This window comes from Labeo rohita, unplaced genomic scaffold (genome assembly GCF_022985175.1).
Source record: "Labeo rohita strain BAU-BD-2019 unplaced genomic scaffold, IGBB_LRoh.1.0 scaffold_133, whole genome shotgun sequence".
In the NCBI taxonomy this organism is placed as follows: domain Eukaryota; kingdom Metazoa; phylum Chordata; class Actinopteri; order Cypriniformes; family Cyprinidae; genus Labeo; species Labeo rohita.
The window spans coordinates 181,097-195,490 of record NW_026127483.1 but is presented as its reverse complement, the minus strand read 5'-3'; the positions used below and the strand labels follow the sequence as shown (position 1 = coordinate 195,490).

Below are 14,394 nucleotides of genomic sequence, written 5' to 3'. Positions count from 1 at the left end.
GATCGAAAACAATCGTCATTTAAATATCACGCCCCTAAAAACACCCCGGTTTAGAAGCCTTACCCCTAGAGTTTACGACACAGAGAAACGAAACCCGGCCAAAAAGAGGAAGTAAACTCATGAAAGACAAATTGATCTTACTCTAAAAGCACCCTTTAACCTTAGACTGTATTTGCAAACAATGGCATTAATTTATACAGTATGTACGTTAAAGGTGCAATAGGTGATTGTCTTCAGAAACATTTTTTGTTATGCTGGTTGAAAGTCTCTTCAAATGTCGTTAACAATCATTAAATTAAGTGGTCTAAATGTATTTCTACATATTTATATATTCTGTGGAAGCCGTAAGACCAATACATATTTCTCCAATCAAAACTCTCGGTTTGAGCGTTTTGAGTGGTTTTCCTATCTGCCTGCCAAATATGTATTTGCATACCTTTGCACACCCTTTTCGCGCAGACAGGATATGTCATCAGCGCGTTCACAAACACTTTGCAGACAGAGCGTGAATGACAGCCAAACATCAACAACCTGATCTTCCGTCCTGGTATTATAATACTTTTACTAACTGTACTATAAAGTATTCTCACGGTTAATGACATGTGATGTTATAACAGCCACTAGAGCATTTACGGTAGTTCTGTGGCAGACTGACAACTGTGCATGTGCTTAACGTGTCTGTAGGTTCTGGAAAGGTGAAGAGATGACTTGCTCTACCGGCATCTGTCTCTCTTTATTTTATTTATTTCCTTTCTGTTTGTGACCTGAGTTGAATGCATACTTGTGTACATTTTTCCTCGCGCAATCATGTATGTGGACGAGTGTGTCGTGTGAGAAGTTTTATTAAACTTGGGGAAAATACGGCATCTTCTCATCTCCCATGCATTATTAGCACCACACAGTTTTCCTATTGTGGGCTGTTGAACATTTCAGCTCGGTGTTACAATGTATTGTAGTAATGCTGTCTCTGGTCGTCTAGTCTGTGTGCGTTCATGTATTCGGGAGGCGTGGCTTTGGACGGCGATTTGCAGGGAGTTTGGCGTTCGCTTTCAGTGCTATCAGGCTAAAGTGAGCATTTTCCAAGATCTCCTATCCACAAGTTTCCTACTCCCCATGAGGCCTTGCGTCAAAAGTGGGAGCGTCTTTGGGTTCGTAGTAAACAAGCGGGACGTGACACTCATTCATTCAACAGTTGACAGTAGTGATGGGCAAATGAAGCCTCGTGAAGCACTGCCATTTTCCTCTGACTGTTTCGGGGAAAGATTCAAAGCTTCGAGTGTGTCGAAAACAGCACAATCTGGTGGTTAGTAAAAAATAAAGCAGCCAAAAGCCTGTGAAAGAAACACGTTGGACGAAACATTCACGCATGTCACAGATCGACTGTTACAGCGTGTGTGTTTGTTTGTTGAATTTCTGTCTCTGATAAATTCATTTACCCATTAAACTATGGCATTAAATTCTAGTATGAATATCTATATGATGTAATAGATGAATAATGTACACATTAAGTGCATATGGCAAATATTTAATTTTCCTGAAATCATTTGTATTTTTCACACATAGCAATTGGCATCCGGCCCAGTTCTGCCCATACGGAAATGTAATATATGTGCTTATATGAAATACCCATATATTGAATACATGTTTATATATGCCATATCCATATATGATTCCTATTAGAAAATGGAACAATTTCATATATTGACATATAAGTCTACCCCATACAAAAATATATGTTTATGTATGTATAATACATGCATTGCCATATATGAAATGTATATAATTATTAATATATGTGAGATATATGTATGTTTTTATTATGTTGTATACAAATTAGACATATATGCATGAAATATATGGTATCATATATTTAATATTTTAATATGTGATCTTTGATCTTTAAATAGAGGTTGTAGACACATGTAAGACACTCTACAAAGTTGCAGTGCATTGCACATTTCACACCTTTAGCCTTAAATGTTAAATGGTACAGAAAGTTACACAAAGAAGCATCTTTATTTAAACAGAATTTATTTAAATAGAAAAAAAAAGTTACTGACCTGCACAATCAAACAGGACAAAAAAAAACAATTACATATATAACTGATCAAAACACTGAACAGGCATAAGAAACAGAACATCAATTGTAGTGGTTCAGCTAAAGGTCTACAGGTTTGTATTCCCACAGCTTGGTTAGTTTTTTGTTTATTGCCATCCCCAGTAGGCCCCAGGTGAAGAAATTTCTGGATTCCAGCATCTGTAAAAAAAAAAAAAAAAAAAAAAAAAAAAAAAAAAAGTAAAAGTTAGGTTTTTATAAGATAATTACAATAAATTTTCTGCACCATATATGATTTCAGGAAATGCACCACATTCAAAAGCAACTTTTTAGCTTTGGTAGTGTTGGGTGGTACAGTAAACTAAACTTGATTTTAGTCAACATGATATTAAAATATAAAACCTGCTTAAATCTTGCAATCCAACATTGTACCAAAGTTTAATTTAGGTTTTTAGTTAGAACTGTGCCTGTATCTTAAAGTGATTAACTACTATAAGATGACAAATATACTGAGTATTAAACATGGTTGGTAAAGTTAAAGATTATTTTAAAACTGCAGAATACTCATTATTTATGTAATAATTATAAATTGTAGTTGTAAAATATTCCCAGATACCACAAGGACATGGCAGAACAACGACAGAGCACAGCCTGCATGCCCATTCAAATTATATGTCTCTATATACATGAAGAACTAAACTATAGTAACCCAAATGCTCAATGACAGAGTTCACAGGTTACAATTTAATTTGCTATTTAGCATCAATGAAATAAAGTGTTTACATTCATAATACCTAATATGTGCATCGAGAATGTGGCCTGGAGAAAAGAAATAGAGGGGTGGAACTATGACATGGGTTTTTGAATGACAATTTTGATTAAATCCCCTAAAATAAGGTCTGCGGTTTACACAAACTCATAATATTTTCACGTTTTATTCTATGACATAAAACACACCAGTTAAACCCCACTCTTGATTTTTATTTATTTTTTTTTTTTTTTTTAAACTGTTATGTTTCTTAAAAAAGGTGGTTGCTAACATGCTGCTAAATGGGACTACAGGCCCTGTCGGAGGCATTAAACGTCATCACGCTGAACAGTTTATCAATTTACAGTATTTTCCAATTGTAGTATAATTTATGGTACAATTAATTGTAGAATAACCAATTAATAGTTTCCCGCATGCAACACAAGTCTTCGGATGGAAGATGCTCATTTGATCGCTTTCCTACTGATATGGGGACTCTCTCTGTATTTGTACCATAAATATTACAATTATTCCATATAAACACCACATTTACTGCCTTTGTCACAGTCAAAGTGAAACTTTAATAATCTATAGTGCTTAAAGCCACGTTACGGCCACATGAAGCTGTTAGAAAGCAGACAGATTAAGGATTTTCTAGAAGCAAGGATAAAATAATATTTTGTGTACCCACCCTAACAAAATTAGAGCTGAAATGTGGTACTTCATTCACTAAAATAAGTTTAATCTAACCATATCCCAAAACTCACTCACTCCACTGTTATTTAATAGATTAAATGCACTAGAATTGTATTAAATAGTACATGGAGACACATTTTTAACTAAAATATTTTGTTGATTTGATTTGTTTACATGTATATTGCAGATGCTAGTTTTGGTTTCAATAAAATATTTAACCTTTTCTGTGTAGATGCTCCATCATTCACATCACTGCCATCCACATCTGCAGGTTCGGCCTCCATTTCTATTTTCTGAGAATTTCGGGACTCATTACCTTGTCATGGGACACAAACAAGAATAGCACAATTATCAGCAATGATATGAACAAAATTTACTACGATAGATTAACCATATGTTTAAAACCCCACAATCACATCCTTTAGTGTACTGTACCTTTATGCAATATGCACATGCATGTGCTTACGCACCCACTCTAGGCATGTCACGGACATGTCAATGCACTTGGTGCAATATAACCAAGTACTGTCATTTACTATATGAATTCAAGGTGCTTGTATTTAAATAATTCCATTTCGTGCAGTTTTATAGTTCTAGTCTAGACTACATCTCAGAGATAAACATTATAATTTTCATCCATTATTTTTGTCAGACAGCTTTAAATAATTTCCAAACGTGGCATTGCTTATCAAGTGAAAACAATGAGCTCACAGTATCTCCATACAGATTAACCTGTTACCCAAAAGCTAAAATTAACTTTAACGCGAGCAAATTGCAAAACACATCAATGCAGCTGTAATCATAACATCATATATACAACAATGACAGGGAATATTTAAAACATTAGCTGATCTATATAGAGACAGAGGCTCTTGCAGACCAAAACAATCATATAACACTTAGTTTCTATGTAATATTAGTGTAGGAATAAAGCGTTGAGTAAATTAGTGTAAATTACCTGCACCGCTGCCACATTCAAAGGCGTTTCATCCACTCCACTCAGTGATGTCGGTCTGTCTTCGTGCCCGTCTATAAAATCATTGTCGTTTATTATGTGAAGGTACTGGCACATTTGTTATCCTTCCACTAAGAAAAACATCTTACTGCAGATGACTGTTTGTTTAGCCGCAGCCATTGCTCAGACTCTGCCGTTAGCGCGGGTGTGTTTGAATTTTGGCGCATGCGCAAAAGCGCTATTGTGACGTTCACATACAATCGCTCATGTATTTTAATAAAATGCATTTTAGTTCATTGATGATGAGAGCACATATGGACAAACAGTTACATGAAGTGTTTCCCCCCCTCAATAACTCTATAATACATTCCTACAAGTAACTTTTAGTACATTGGCATTTTTTGAACAGGTTATATATTCATCTCTACTTTTTCCCCCAGAAAACTAAATTGAAACAATTAATAAAGTTAAGCAATGAATTGTGTTATATGATTTACAATAAGCAGTATCTTTTAGGCATATATGGTTAATAAACTTGCATAAATTCAGTATATACATTGGTAACAAATGGTCAAAACATAGAGTACCATATATAATTTTGATATATATTGTTAACATATATGGTCATAACATATAATACAATATATAATTTTGATATATATTGTTAACATATATGGTCATAACTTATAATACAATATATAATTTTGATATATATTGTAAACATATATGGTCATAACATACAATACCATATAAAAGTTAAACATATATATACTTTCAATATATGTTTATATACAAATTGTACTATGGGAAATTCATATATGTTATAAACATATATCTACATATATCCAGAAAATGGATATATGTGATAATAATATATTGCCCTATATTTAACATATATGAGAGTAGCACTTCTGATATAGGTACATATATGTCATATATTACATTTCCGTATGGGTGGGCCAAGCAAGCAGTCACACTCGGCCCAAATGCAGCAAAAAATTACGCCCCCTTGAGTGGCCCAGATCTGGACTACAGACATGAGCCACACATGAGCCATAACTGGCCCAAATCTCAGCCAAATAGTAACTTATAACCAGCCCTGAACAATTTTTATTAGTACTATCCCCAAGCAACCACTGAATCAATGTTAAAAGTAGCTAATTTGTCAGTGTTAATCACAATGAATTAATATAACTTTTGCTCCCACTATTAATGTTGAAAAAAAAAAGTAAACTTTGAACAAACCACCATTGTTGAGATCAGTGTTTGCTTTAGTTGGGCCTTTGTTATAATGGCTGGTTATAAGTTACTATTTGGGTGAGATTTGGGTCAATTATGGCTCATGTGTGGTTCATGTTTGTAATCTAGGTATGAACCACTCAAGGGCTGTAATTTTTTGCTGCGTATTGGCTGAGTGTGACTGCTTGTTTGGCCCAGAGCTGGGCCAGATGTCAATTGCTATGTGGGGTGTATGACAGAGTATTTTAAAATATAAATGAATAAGTAAGATCTGGGAGTTCAAACTGGGAAGAAAAAAACGAGGCTTTGTTTTTCACTGGTTTCGTGATTTCTACATTAATAACGCAACCCTCGAATCGAGGCTTCATCTGGCACACCTGTTAACACAAGCTCCGATGCCTTTGTTCAAATGTCACATCACTAGTAGTTGAAAGCATTCAAGATTTAGCAATCCAAGCTTGCTAATGATGTGGGAGCACAGCTTCCAATGGCACATGTTGTCCCTGAGCACAGTAACGATATCTCTCATAAAGGTTTGCAACTTTACGAGGTAAACAATGATCTGAAAAAGCACACAAAATAGCATCGGTATACTACTACTGTATTATACTGTACTTTATGCTTTTCAGCTTGAAACAACATAATGGCGAAAGCAGCTCAATGAAAATAAACAACTTCAAAATCTGGCTTTTGTATTTATTATTAATTACAGATTCATAATTTCCGGTCCATCTGAATTTGTAAGTGCTCACACTGTGAATAACACGTTTGGAAATGCAATTGAATCTGTGATATGACTCGTTGCGATCACTGTCATTGTTCATAAAGCAACTCATCTGATTTACTATTCAGCAGCTCTTTGTAAGAAATTGTGTATTTGTTCAATTTAAGTCCAGTAAAACTTATTGCACTTCATCCCTTAATGAAATTAGGGCGATATGATATGATTAAATACATCAGCGTTTACTTTACTTAGGAATATTCATGGATTTGCGCTACGCCACCACCTGCATCATTTTTACACACAGACTAAACTTACTAGAGAAGCGTGACATAATATACCTCTGTAAATAAATGTAATTTAAATCATGTCTTCATGTCTTGCAAACTTTTGTGCTTGTTGAATGGAACATATACGCTGTCTTCGAATTGTAATCAGGCGGAATATTTCAAGTTCGCAGGGCACTTACTTTTGAATAGAACAGACATCTGAGATACACACAAAATGTGCAGAGTGGTGGTACATTTACATGATCAACTGGCTGAGATCAAGCTATGGTGTGTTTATTTTATCTGGCAGATATATCAGTGCCACCTAGTTATGAAAAACTGCAAAAGAGAAATTAATACGGCCCTGTTTGTGGTACAGTAGAAGGCGGCCGTATAATTTCTGTGAGTGTGTATGTTTTCTCCTCTAGTGATTTGTGTTTATTGTCATTGTACGCTATTTAGCGTGTCCTAAAACATGGCAGCGACTACCCAGAATGCAGTGCATAGTGACATAGATTCCCATGCTCTATTGCACCTTTAAATACCAATAAATATAACAAAACATTTATAAACATTAAAGCCTATTTAGTTTTTCTTAATCCACAACAAACCCTTTAAATTTAACATTATAGAACAAGAATGAAAAAAAAAATAGTAGCTATAAATTTTTATATTAAATTATAAAGTAAAACATAAAAGGCTATAGTGAATACAGAATACAAGCGTCAAGTTAAAATTAATGAGTAAAGCGAAACTAAATGGCATTGAGCTCACAAGCCTCTCTCATCGACATCCAAATTTGCAAAAATGTTGGCGCTTTTATGTTTGGTTGACTGCATTTTAGTTCGATTAATGGCTGAAATGTGAAGTTGCCTGCGTCAAGGGGCCTGCGCGATCAGTTACATTTAAGAAAGTAAAGATATAAAGAAAACAAATAAAATGCATTAAGAGTTTCACAAAAATGTTGTGAAACCTACAGGCCTATAGCCTACTTGTCGCAGATTTTTCTCCGTTCACCGAAGTGTGGCAGGAGGGTGATACGACGATGTGTGAATCCTCATGGTCTGTTGTTTATGCTGCTATTTGCGAATGTAAATCTAACACCCTAACAATGAACAAAATGCTGTCATTATAAAATTCTCCGAAATTCACTATGCTGCACGCAAATTCAGACTAACTCACAAACTTGTGTACACAAGCTCAGACCTGACATGAGATTTGATCATAGCCACTGTTCACGTCCATATTGATAAATTCCAAGTTTTGCTTAGAAATGACTGTACGCCCAATTTTCTGCTATACGTTTGTTTCATAAATGAGGCCCAATGTCTCGTATTTTTATTTTATTTTTTTTTATTTTTTTTTTTTGAGTCCCTGAGCTTGACCATTATTCCTAGACTAAAACATGTCACTATTTTGGTAGAATGCAACAAACATGAAAAATGTGTCTTTTTTTTTTTACACAAAAATATAAAGCCCAAATGTTGGATACCAGGAATGACTGATCAAACAAAGTGTAGACACTATGTAAATAATAGATTCACTGTAAGTCTAGAGAGCATCATTGATTACTAAACACCCATTGTTGTTATGTGCGCAAGGTCACGCCTTCCGGAGGATCAATGACAAATGACTTTTTTTGATAATTATTGATATTCACTCTCCAGAGAATCTTTCTGCACTGGATTGGTTCCGATTGGGCGAAAAGCCTAAGACTAGTTCGCAGAAGTAGATTTAGCAAAAAATCCAAAATATGTGATCATTTCTCTAGGCTCACGACTGAATCAGAGGCACGCATTTTGTCCAGTGCTCTCGCCTTGTGGTTTCAGTGGTCTCAAGTCCAGGGGTCTCAGAGTTGACTGTGTGATCACGTGACCCTTGTGCGAGATGGCAGTGCTGCTGACTCTCACACCACTGACACTGACTGTTCTCACACTCTCACACCACAAGTTAATTTTCTCATGCAGAAACAAATTTGGCAACTTCTCCGGTGTGTGCTTGTGTTGGCACTCTGGGGGGTATTCCAGTCAAAAAAAAAAAAAAAAGAAGAAGAATTTTAAGGATATATAAGCAGTCATACCAATGTATGCGTGACCTGTTGACGAGACTCCAGTGGGCATAATGTACTGTAGTTTTTATAATATTTCACCCATCCAAATGCACACACACAGCAGTAAGGCCTGCGGTCCTCACAATGTAAAAAAATGATTAAAAATAGTAACCCGTGACCTTTTGGTTACAAATCTCTAACCTTTAGGTGCCCTAACTGCCCTTGCATACAGCGCCCAGATGGTGCTGAGGGGCTGACAGGAACCCGCGGTGGCAGAGCTGAGAAACTGGCTGGTTTTAAGTGAGGAGGTTGGAGACTGAGGCTGGGAGGGAACACAGGAGAACAGAAGCAGGCTGGAAACCAGTGGAGACGCAGGAGATTCAAAGCTGGGCGGAACCAATGGAGACTCAGGTGTAGAAGAAGCAGGAAAGCTGGACGGAACAAGCGAAGTCTTAGGAAACTCAGGAACATGGGGTATCACCTCCCCAAACCAGTCAATTAAATCCTCCTTTAAAATGTCCACAAGTTCCTCATAATGGTTTCCAGAGGCCAGTTGCAGCTCACCTGGTGGGAGTTTGGGCAGGCCTCACTCCCTCAGGCATGTGCGGTGTTGCCGGCTCACATTCCTGTGGGAGTACTAGTGGAGAACAGTGAAAGTCTAGAATCACTGGGGCTTAAAGATGTGTGCTTGGCGAAGCTCAAGCAGTAGATCATGGCGCTCACAATGGTAAAATCATGTTTTTGGTTCTCAGTGACATTATCATGCATGAACAGATTTAAATGTAAGCCTTCAATGCAGATAACAATGTATAATTTTTGGGCAAACCATTCCTTTATTTCTACTATCATTTCTTTTTGTGGTAGTAAAGGTATAATATGTATTGTATACATAACATGTTTCTCTAATATGTCTGTCCTAGCTGTGGGCTGTTCAAGTTGTTTTGGTTCCATAAAACAAATAGGAAACTAACCTGGTTTAACCTGGAAGACTAACTGTCTGAATCCCTGGCATGTTACAATATGATTTGATTTTATTAACCACTAGACTTTATTAACCACTAAGGTGTGCAAAGCTAGTACAGACATATACAAAAAGACTGAAAAACTGAAAAAGACTGAAGACAAAGTAACTATTTCACAGTGGTATGATGATTTTTCTATAGGCATTGTATACTTTTATTTAAAAATTAAAAGGTATGCTGTATTCATACAAAATTAACCAGCATTGTCAGTTTTATTTGTACAGTGTAACTCTGATCCTACTGCTTTGTATTATTAATTATGTTTTTCATTCTGAAGTATTGAATAACAGAAAACTGTAAACTGTTGCATTAAAGAACTTTATTTTCTGCCATGAAAACATAAACAATGAGACTAAAGGCTGAAACACCTTAACACACATGCATGAAGTAAACAAACAATATTATATAAACTGTAAATGAAAAATACTTTTTATCAATTAATGGTGCTTTATTCCATCCATTTTTCCTTGATCTCTGTCCAAAAAAAAATAAAAAAAAAAAACCACAAACTACCTCGCACAACTTCTCCTCGATCGTTTCAGTACTTCCCTTCTCTATCAGTCTAAGTTAATATTTAAAATTAGCATTGTGTACTTTTTTGGGTTGTGAAAGTCATAATTTGAAAGTCACTTTGGATAAAATCATCTGCTGAATGAATAAATGTAAATCATGAAACTGCTGTCAATCATTCAGGGCTCCACTCACAGAGGCTGTAAAATATGTTGGTTTGCGTCCCAAATTCTATGGCCTCTTCTTGTCAGGTTGAAAGAAATAGAAAAAAAAAATAGATCATTATTACATTGATTACGTACACTTCCAATGTCTGGTTGATATTTAATGACACTGTGGCTGTGTTTGTGGTGTTTGTAGAATTATATTTTATGCATTCTCCTTGCATTCTTACATTTTATGCATTCTGTGACAACCCAAGACAACCCAGGTGAAAGGGATTGAATAAATAAATAAATAAATAAATAAATACATACATATATACATACATACATACATTAATAAATAAGCAAGTAAGTAAAATCCAGACAATAACTGTAGCAATAACTTACCGGTACATTTTCATATACAGATTCACCCAACTTTACATCAGATTGACATCTGTTTTTGTCATTCACCTTGAATCGCCTTAAAAAACAAAAAAACAAAACAAAACAAAACAAAAACAAAAAAACAAACAAACAAACAAACAAACAAAAACAATAAACCACTGGACAACAACAAAATCAACATTTTTTAGATGTTATCCTAGAGTATTTCTCTCCATATTCTTTAATGGACTTGCACTTGTATTCTCCACTGTGATCAGAGCTGATCTTTAAGATGCTGTAGATTCTTCCAGATGCTACAAATGTTTCTCCTTTAAACCAGCTGATTTCTGCAGGTGGGTTTGAATCACTGCTGCAGTTCAGATTCACTGAATTACCTTCCACAAGTTCACAACATGGACTCACTGCTACAAATGTGTGTTGTGGAGGATCTATAAGTAAATTGATGTTATTCTGTAGCTAGTCTTTTGAAATGTAAAACATGTTGTAGTTTGGTAAAGGTTGTATTAGAAATGGCATCATATACAGTCTTATATGAGACAGCTTATATCTGACGGAAATAAGGACAGGAATGAAATCAGGAAAAGTTGTATTCAAACTTGGGAGAGTCATGCGAAAAGCAGAATAGCCAGACTGTGTGAGTGTAGCAGAGGCTTGTACTTGGTGTAAACAGACACTCAGAATCAATATTTTTAAAATACGACAACTCATACTTTCACATGACATTGAGATGAACAGCAGGGGAGATGTAAGTGTGTCCATGTAGAGCACAGCTATATCTGCCTGCATCCTCTCTTCTGAATGACTGCAGCAGGAGTTCATTGTTTCTGTCTCTTCTCTCAGTTAATGGCTGTGAGTTTCTGTACCAGATGAATGTTGCTCTGTCAGTCAAAGTGCAGCTGCTTTTACATGTCAGACGGACTGAATCTCCCTCTGTCACTCTCTCAGGAGACTCCACCTGAAGATCTGAACACAACACACACATTATATCTAGTGCTGCTGTCACACACTCATTATTATTCAACATAATGCACAGAAGAAGAGTGAAACCACATGGAAGTCACGTATGACAATAAGACTTACTCCGTGTTTACCAGTCCATTTGCCATTTTCTTTATCAGTTATAAATCTGAAATAATACTTGTGTGAATCCCTGCATGTCACATGATTTAGTCTGACAGTGAAGTTTTGTTGTTTGTCTTCCAGATACTGAAGCCTCTGACTGTATTCAGGATCCTCAGACAGATCTGGAGGCTTCACATTTTCTGCAGGGCCTTTGGTCCAGAACACTTTCACGATCTTATATCCAGTAGGGTATGTGTAAGTGCAGCTCATTATCACTGATGAGTCCTTTAGTGCACAGATGTGTGAATGACTGTAATTCACACCCCAATCAGCACTAGAAACACCTTAAACACAGAATTCGTAGTGAACAAATTAGCAGAAGCTTGTAAGCAGAAGCAGAAGCATGCAATATCTCTTGCGAATCTCTGAAGCGACTCACTGTGAATCATGAGCAGAAAGATCAGAGGAAGAGGAAGAGCCATTCCCACTGACACCTGCAACAAATGTAGCTCATTTTTATTGTTGTGAAGTTTGTCTTAATCTCTTGTTGTCATTTTTATAGGACAATGCCTAAACATATGAAGAGTTCAGATGCAAAACCAGCTAAAAGCCATCTTGGTCAAAAATGACATAATGATACTGAGTGAATGCTCCTGACACATAGTAGATGTCCTTCAAATACTTTTACTTCAAACGTGCTAATTTCCAGCCTCAGCCCAATCAAAAGTACCAGTACTTATATAAAAACATATACAAAGTAGCCAGAAAGAAATGCTCATTTAAAAGAAATACATCAGATGCATTTAGAGGCTTTTGCATCTGAACTCTTCGTATAGAATTGTAAATACTTTACTATTTTTTTCTGTAATTCTCTTACTGCCATGAGTTTATCTCTGCTGCAGTGCCATTCACATTGAACATCATGCTATTACTGTTAATTCTGCCAAATATGTATATTGTCACCATCTGCCAAGCCAACTGGGCAACTTCCTGGAAAAGCAAGACATGTTGTTGCAGTGTAGATAACTGTAATTGTAGTCCGTTATTGATTACATGACAAATTTGTAGCTAGTAAAATAATATGATTTACACATATCAGTTAACGTAATCAGACTACTTTCTGATTACTTATAGATTACTTTTGATGTAACTCGTTTTAATGTACCATACTGATGAAAAAAAAAAATAAATAAATAAATAAATAAATAATAAATCCTTGCATTACATGAACAAACATTAATAAACATTACAGTGTGATTTCCGTCCAGACTGATAAGTGACAGATCAGACCAGGTACCAGGTGTAAACAGGGCCTTAGTACACATATAATTCACAAAACTATAATGAAGTTTACCATACTAAACTTAGAAGAAAATAATAAGAATCGGGGTGAATCAATAAATTATGCATAACCCAGTCAACAATTTGATCTCACACTGATCTCACCATGTGGTCACAATGTGACGTAACAGTGAGCTAAAAGTGTAACCTCACAGCATCCTCAATGTGTGCTCACACTATGATCACAATGTGAAGTCAAAGTGCACTCACTGCACGGAGACTAGGTACCCAGCATGCATTGCTGCAGGAAGCTTTTGATTGTCACCATTGTTGAGATTCATACACTGATTCTTGATGTTTCTCTGTTTTTACATGACACAGCAGTTTAAAATGTTTGCTTATGCTTTCAAATTTTTTCATAAATTATTATACTGTATAAACAAAGAGCTATTATAATTGAGTGCATACTGAATCTAGGTGATGATTGTGTTGTTATCATTAATAATCCCTTCTTGGTATTCCTTGCCATAACAAATGTGGTTTACAAACACAGTCACACATCAGTTGTACACAGCAAAATCCCCAGTGTTAATTTAACACTCTGAGTGTGGACACATATAAACACTGAAGCAGTGTTGAAGGTAATGATATAATTAGGTGATTAACAAAGTGATGATTGATCATTATTGAAGACACCTGATGTTAATAAGCAGAATCACCAAAGGAGAAAAACAAAATTTTTAAGCAACCATTATAATGGTCAGTGTTTGCATTAGTTGGGCTCCTGACCCTTAAAACATCAATATTAGGTCCTGTTTGGCTGCAATTACTGAGTTGTAACAGCCAGACAAGCAAAGAGCAAAAGTCAGTAAGATGGCATTGACTGTGCTTGACTTAATCATCATATAGTGACTTGAGTATTTGACATAGAATTTTCTTACAGATTACAAAAAAAAAGAAACTGTGAACAAAAGATCAATCAGTTTTGCCATAATCAGACAGATGATGAAAAAAAGTTTATTTTAATTTAGACACACAGACATGAAGAATCAGTGTGAGAATCACAACAACGGTGACCATCAAAAAGCGTGTTGTAGCCAATCAGAACTCATCCATGACTCCCATCATGCATTGCAGCATGAATAAATTATGAGAATTCAGAGTTGATCTGTTTATCTGAATATGCCGTTTGTCACCATTGTTGAGATTCATGGGCTGGTTCTTGATGTCTATG

The 14,394-nt window shown here is 35.7% G+C and overlaps 1 long non-coding RNA gene across 1 annotated transcript; it reads right to left on the bottom strand.

Annotated features, from left to right (window-relative positions):
* Positions 1 to 2,091: 2,091 nt before the first annotated feature.
* On the bottom strand, positions 2,092 to 5,404 carry LOC127158087 (uncharacterized). The gene is made up of 3 exons (XR_007826064.1): positions 4,459 to 5,404; positions 3,720 to 3,816; positions 2,092 to 2,257 (listed from the first exon to the last, which is right to left on the bottom strand). It is a non-coding gene; the product is annotated as an uncharacterized LOC127158087 (long non-coding RNA).
* Between the last annotated feature and the right edge of the window lie 8,990 nt (positions 5,405 to 14,394).